Source organism: Silene latifolia, chromosome X, assembly GCF_048544455.1.
Source record: "Silene latifolia isolate original U9 population chromosome X, ASM4854445v1, whole genome shotgun sequence".
Classification (NCBI taxonomy): Eukaryota; Viridiplantae; Streptophyta; class Magnoliopsida; order Caryophyllales; family Caryophyllaceae; genus Silene; species Silene latifolia.
This window is the reverse complement of record NC_133537.1, coordinates 243,740,444-243,747,950: the sequence shown is the minus strand read 5'-3', so window position 1 is coordinate 243,747,950 and position 7,507 is coordinate 243,740,444. Positions and strand designations below refer to the sequence as shown.

At 30.7% G+C, this 7,507-nt stretch overlaps 1 long non-coding RNA gene across 1 annotated transcript; it reads left to right on the top strand.

Annotated features, from left to right (window-relative positions):
* The first annotated feature begins 4,904 nt into the window (after positions 1–4,904).
* LOC141621752 (uncharacterized) lies at positions 4,905–7,223 on the top strand. Its single transcript, XR_012532639.1, has 4 exons — positions 4,905–5,182; positions 6,305–6,357; positions 6,497–6,606; positions 6,727–7,223. It is a non-coding gene; the product is annotated as an uncharacterized LOC141621752 (long non-coding RNA).
* The last annotated feature ends 284 nt before the right edge of the window (positions 7,224–7,507 follow it).

Genomic DNA, 7,507 nt, shown 5'->3' with positions numbered 1-7,507 from the left:
TATTTGATTAAAAAGCGGTGTTTTTAGCGTGTGTCATAATCCCAAATTCCCAAGTAAAGAAAATTAAAAAAAAAAAACTTTTACTAAATTGTATAAATGAGTTAATGCAAATTTTAGTTTCGTAAATTATTCCCTTATTCAGTTATTTTACTTTCGATCATTTTTTATTTTTTACTAAAGGCGGGGTCAGTGAAATAGATATATATTAAATATATTCAACCTTTAAATTTACAGGTATATATCATTGATTAATTATATCATTATCTTGTTGACAATAAATAATATTAATTATTTTTTATGATTTATTATCAATGGTGTTGGAATAAATCTGGATTTTGGCCGACTCGAGTTGTGTGTTCATTATTCTTTATGATTTTTGCAGATGATTTATTTGTTATGGTTGTAGCATAGAATTCATATACTCCATTTTAATAAATTTGATGAATTTCGAAGCGATTAGTGGTTGGGGCCATCATTGAAAAAAAAAATACAATAAAATTTATTTTAGAGTAAATTGATTATTGCATATAATTTATGTTTGTCATCAAGATATTGATGATTTTGAAATTACACTTCAAATCCAAAATATACTCAAACAAATATATTATATAAAAATACAATAAAATTTATTTTAGAGTAAATTGATTATTACTCCCTTATATAATTCATTTTTTGAAACTTACCCCTTTATATAATTTTTTTTGAAACTTACTCCCACTATATGTAACTTTCTTCAAATATTGCTCCCATATTAATGCTTTCGATTACATATAAGAGAATATTCCGTTCAAAATTTGAAATTTGGTACTAACTTTTATTGCTTATGAATGTATTGTCCCTTGCCTTATTACATGACCAATTTAAATTAATCTTCGGCCTCCCAAATTCGTTAAACACTGATAGATAGCTTAAAAGATTTAACAAATTTGGGAGGAAGGAAGATGATTTAAATTGGCCATGTAATAAGGCAAAGAGCAATACAATAATAAACAACAATAATTAGTATCAAATTCCAAATTTTGGACGGAATATTCTCTTTTTTGTTACCGGAATAATTAAGCGGGAGCATTATTTGATAAAAGTTACATGTGGTGGGAGTAAATTTCAAAAAACTTTATATAAGAGAGTAAGTTTCAAAAAGTGAATTATATAAGGGAGTAATAATCAATTTACCTTTTATTTTATTATCAAAATATTACAATGTACAATGATTAGTATTGTCTAAAGAATAAAACAGTTCAAAGCCCATAAATACGGTGATAAACTCGGGCGAATAATGAAACCCAAGTTAAACGACTCACAATAAATCAATTCTTACTGATAATAAGTTATTAAATCAAGCATATTAACATGTATTTACATACCCTACTATTACTTCCTCGTTAGCTGCAAATCAACAATCCTAACATAACTCAACTATCTGCCATATATTTACTTCACAATAGTTTGACTCAATAATTATACTTTACTAGTTTTCTTGCCCGTGTGTTGCACGGATACTAAAATAAGTTGCAATTATAATGTCTTGAATTGCATTACTTATTTTAATTGTAACACTCTTATGGTGCATCTAATGTTTTTTTTTTTTGGGTGAAATGTGAGTATATATATATTGATATCAAACAAATACAATTACATGAGAGTCTTGACAGCATATGCAATATAAAACAACTCCCTAACAGCCATCACTTAGAACAAGCTACCACCAGAGTCTAGACTACAATGCCCCATTTCTGAAGCCAAGTCCTTTCTTCATTCACTGCAGGCCTTCCCAATTTTGACCTGATCCTTCTCATGGCATCCTCCCTGATCTTAACAACCAGAGTCTCAGGCCTTGTAAGGATCAAGTTCACCCTCGAATTATTCCTCTGACTCCATATATGGTAGAAGCAGGAAGACCAAATGACATAATGAGTATGCCTCTTCAGTCTTGCCCCTGCACGTCACTCCTACCACTGCTAGCATAAGAATCCACTGCAATTTTGAAACCACACCACTGCTCAATTAAGCTCAGCGCCTGTCTGCTATATAAACAATCAAAAAAGAGATGCTCCTGTGTTTCAGGTTCCTGATCACAGATACAACATCTGGTGCATCTAATGTTTGATATACTAACGCCATGTCTATATGTAGAAGTAGTAGAGAACAACAAAATGTCTTGATCATCAAGACCTTGTTGAGTTGGGAAATGAGAGGGGAACAAAAGCATGCAAAATTCCTTGTTTGGTTAGCAAATAAGGTATGAGATAAATGGTGGAGGAATGGAGGGATCCAATTAGTACACTCGAGACGTTATAATAGAGCAACGTGTGTAGTTAGAATCATTCTCATAATGAAAAAAAATAACTCGATTAAAAGTTAGTGATATAATATTAACATGACATATTCCCTTCAATCCATTCCAATGTTCCCACTTTCTATATTTGTACAATCCAATCAATTGTTCCCCATCCTTTGTAAATTAGGTGACATACTTAACTATCGTTTTCTATTTCTGGTATATACAATGATGTCTTTGTAACTACCTTATTAAAACTCCACATTATGGCATCTTCTTAGAAAAACTCGTAATTAATTCCAAGAATACCCCCACAAAAAAAGTCATTTCACATTAAAATTTATGCCCGGGTCCAAGGGAGCATTGGATTGAAGGAAGGAGTATAACATTTGATTGCTTAGTTTTGTATATAACAAAGAAAAAAAATAGTTTATGTACATGATCTTTCAAAGGTTTTTAGCCTATATTTATATTACTTGTATAGTTCTTATTTTCATATAATACACTTTTAAAATAAAATTTATCTATTTACCTTCTTCCATCAATACCTCAATCAACCCACCTTTTTCCATATCTAAACCTTTCCACTCAACTAACCAGCCTAACCCATGAGAATCAACTTTATCACTGAAGAACCAACTTAGCCCCGCGTATAAATACCTTTTTCTATCTCCTAACTCACACTCGTAAACATCCGAGAGTAATCGTACCCGTCGAGACTATACTCTTACCCTTCCACAAAGCCCACCTCCACCCCTCGTAAAAATAAAAATATCCACTATAAAATCAACCCTCGCCCTATTAGATCCATGTGCCACCCGTAAAGAATAGTTTTAACATGAAAAAAAAAAGAATACGGAATACAAACTATCTTTATTTAATATAACTATGATTAATACCACTTTTTTTAATACATTCAAGGGGTGTTTGGTTGGTGTTATTGGAATGAGTTAGAATGATTTAGAATGGATTTGGTCCATTCCAAAGTTTAGTTTGGTTATCTTGGAACGGAGTTAGAATCAATTAGAATCTAACTCCATTCCGATCCGTTAAAATCTCATACCCACCTGATCTTCACCAAGGTCTTAAGCTCCATTCATTTAGTATACAATCCTATGGGTCATTTGGTTCAAGGTGAAACAATGGAATGGAATGGAGTATGATACCATAGAATGATAGAGGTATGAGATCCAGAATCTATTGCTTTCTAAAATTACTTGGTTCATTCTAAACTTGTAAAGAAAAGGAATAGAGTTTGATATCAAGGGAGGAATATGGGTATGAAATTTCAAGGGGTTGAAATGAAGTTAGAATCCATGAATATCTAACTCCATTTCATAATACACCAACCAAACACTAGAATGGAGCAACTCTATTTCATTCCATTTTAGAAGATCCAACTAAACACCCCTTAAAAACAACCAAACAGCCATAAGAAGCTAAGGTAAGGGATTCAAAATCGATACTTCCATGGTATCACACTCCATCCTATTCTATTCCGACCTTTTGAACTAAACAACCCCTCATGGAATTTGTTTTATACTCAAATTTATAAACCTATATCACACTTATACACTAATCAATTACTCCCTTCAATCTAATCCAATGTACTCATTTACTTTTTGGAGGTCAAAATTTGGCTGTTAATTCATTAAAAAAATATAAATTTTTGAAAGATAAAAATAAAATATTTAGTTTTTCTATAAAATATCTTTCATAAAATTATATTTTTGATAAAAACAACTCTATGTATAAAAGAGGAAAAATATGGTCAAAGTGACGCTTCGAGACTACCCAAAAATAAATCGGTACATAGGACTAGGTTAGAGGGAGTATTAGTTGAGGAGGAAACAAATCCATACATCGCATATTCGTTCCTTTAAATATTTGGTTAAATGCAGTAAGGTTTGGGTAAAACTAACAACTTGACGTGAATGGTTGTGATTACAAAGTTGCGTTTCGGGAAAGCATTAATTATCCCACATAGTAAGTTATTTGTTTAAATATTTCATAATATTTATAGACTTTTTATGCGCGAGACTATAAAGTTGTAATAATAGTCATGTGTAGTATCCTCTAAGTCATTAATATCATAGGTTTAATAAAAATATATAAATAATGAGATGAAAGGAGTATCATTTCACAAAAATATACTATATCATAATATTAATATTAGAAATAGTGGCAAATTAGTTTTGAGGGTCACGTGAGACAAATCTAATGCGGTCTTATATAAAACGGATATATGCAATTTTTGTTGGTTGTACACTAAGTTAGGGGTTGTTTGTTTGCCAATATAAAAATATGTGAAGAAATAGAAGTTTCTGTGAATTAAAACAAAATGAAAGCCTGTGAATCAATAGATATTCAACTTTTTCACTATTTATGTAAATTAGAGTAATAGATTTTTATATATCTCTTATAATGAAATATAAATGTAAACAATATAATAAAGTAACAATAAATGTCAAAATGTTTTGAAGGGTGAGAATTTTAAAATTGGTGGGATATATATATATATATATATATATATATATATATATATATATATATATATATATATATATATATATATATATATATATATATATATATAGAATTAGGATCACATGAGTCCACCCTATCTTTTTGAGTCCATGAGTCCTAATCTCAACCATCGGATCAAGGAGATCTAATGGCTGGTATAGCGCGCGGATAATAGGGGTACTTTCGTCATTTACTATCTGACTATATATCCTAACATTCAGTCGTATTTCATAATCTGTCATTCAATTTCTCTCTCTACTCTCTCTTTATCTCTCCTCACGCTCTCTTTTTTATTCATCCAGCTTCTCTTTGTGAATCTTTTCTTCCCAAGGCTACATAATTTGATTTTATTCATCAATTCTTATAATCTTATGTCAGGTACTCATTCGATCTCCTATTTTTGGCAGAAATCTTAAATCTGTTCTTCTTATAATTTTAATTATGTCACTTTTTATGTTGTAATCGTGATTATCATTATTATTATTAAGTTTTTCTTCTGCGTTTGCTATTAATATTTCTATGATCTCTTTAATTATGTGTATTATGATGTCATTTTTTTTATACATTAACCTAATTTATCCTCTTTCTCTTTTAATTCATTATTATTGATTATGTTTTTGTTGAAATTTGAAAATTTATCAATTTTTCATTGAAGTATTACCTCCTAGCATTAGTTTATCACTCCTTGCATTATTTTTATTTGTTTTTATCTACCTGTTATCTTTTTAAATAATTTATGTGAAATAATATCACACGGTCTTCTTAAGAGTATCACATCTTCTTATTAGAAGTATCACAATATGAACTGTGTTATAATACATTACATTGTTTATGCTAGAATCTGTTAGCTCAACCTCTTATGTAGACAACCTGCTCATGTGAATGCTGAAATTCAACTTTCTTTTAGGTTGACCCTTAGAGATTTTGAGTAGTGGATGAAGAGTCTACCTACTGAATATAAACTTAAACTAGGTTTTTAGCTTTTATGAAGCGTATGCATCAAGCCTGTGGATTTGAGTTTAGATTGTCAACAACTAAAGAGGTTTGATTATGAGATATAAAGTCAAAATTGATAGTTGGACAACGAGAAGGCATTTGAAAAATTAAAAAGAAAGGTTTACCCTCTAATCGTTGCTTAGGACACTAAGTTTAGAATTTTTTGTTGTTGTTGTTATTATACTTATAATACGGATGGTATGGTCATTTCTTTTGCCATTTCTCTCATGTCAATCTTTTAATCTTTTGATTGTTCATTATGAATGTTGCTCTAAATGCCGATGTTGCTCTAAATGCTGTAAAATGTTGCTCTAAATGTTGTAATATGGTGTTTTCGATGTAAAATGTTGTTGTTTTGCAGTAAATGCTGTAAAATGTTGCTCCAAATGCTTTAGTATGGTGTTTTTGCTATAAAATGTTGTTGCTTTGCATTAAAATGTTGTAAAATGTTGCTGTAAATGCTCTAATATGGTGTTTTTGTTGTATAATGTTGTTGTTTTGCAGGAAAATGCCGTAAATATTGCTATTTTTTATGTTGTAACCACTGTAATTTTGCTGTAAGCTGCTCTAATTGTTGCTATTTCACCGTTTTACTGTTGTTTTGCTGCCGTAACTACTATTGTTTTGCTATAAGCTGTTGTATTATGCGGTAATTGTTGAAGGGGAACTGATTCCAAAGGTGTGCCTTTGGCATAGGTTGTGGAGAGGAACCGATTCGAAAGATACTCATTTATGATAAGCTTAACTGTCCTAATCCAGCCCCTGAGCATGCTACATCACAGGAATATAGGGATAACGTCTCCAAGGTTAGTACTTTTTATTATTACAACATTCATTTATGTTTCATATTTTTTTTATATTTTTTGTATTTCCTTTTGTCTAAAATACTAAGATGATGTTTTGTACTTTGTATTCCTATTTTGCAGATTTCGTGGCTTTCAGAGGTTACTTTAGAGTATATGTGCATGTTGACGAAGTCTATAGTACATCATCAACTGAGCAAATCATGTTTTTTAATTCATTTCTCATATAAAGAGGAATTCTTTATTCTTATAAAGATGAATTCTTGCGCGGATTGACTTGCTAATCATGGGGTGCACCTTAATCAACAACTCATTATATTTGAGGGAACGGAGATACCGGACCATCTGTTCAAGCTAGTTCAGCAGGATATGGGAGGCGTTGCGTGGCCACGCCTTATGCCTCGTCATGTTGCTTAGTTTTGTTTATTTGTTAGACTTGCGTGTTTGGGGGTAATCCCGCTTTTCTCTACCAAAAAAAATATATCGTTCCAAGTGGTTATAATTTTGTATTCCTTTTCCATTTTTGAGTTGGCACAAAAAAATCATAGCAACAATATTATAGTTGTATCGGGATTTGCCATTTTTTTATGTTATTAAATAAACAATATATGTTTTCTTAAGTATTTTATTTTTTGGTAAACAATATCACACGATTGTTTTAACAATATCTCAAGTTGTAAGAAACAATATCACGCAATTGGTTTAACAGTATCACATGATATTGGAAACAGTATCACGTGATATTGGAAATAGTATCACACATTATAAGAAAGAATATCGCATGATGTGGATAACAATATCACATAATTGGATTAACAATACCACACCGTGTCATTAACAATATTACATAGTGGAATTAACAATATCACCATTTGGCAGTAACAATATCACATTAATATAGTCT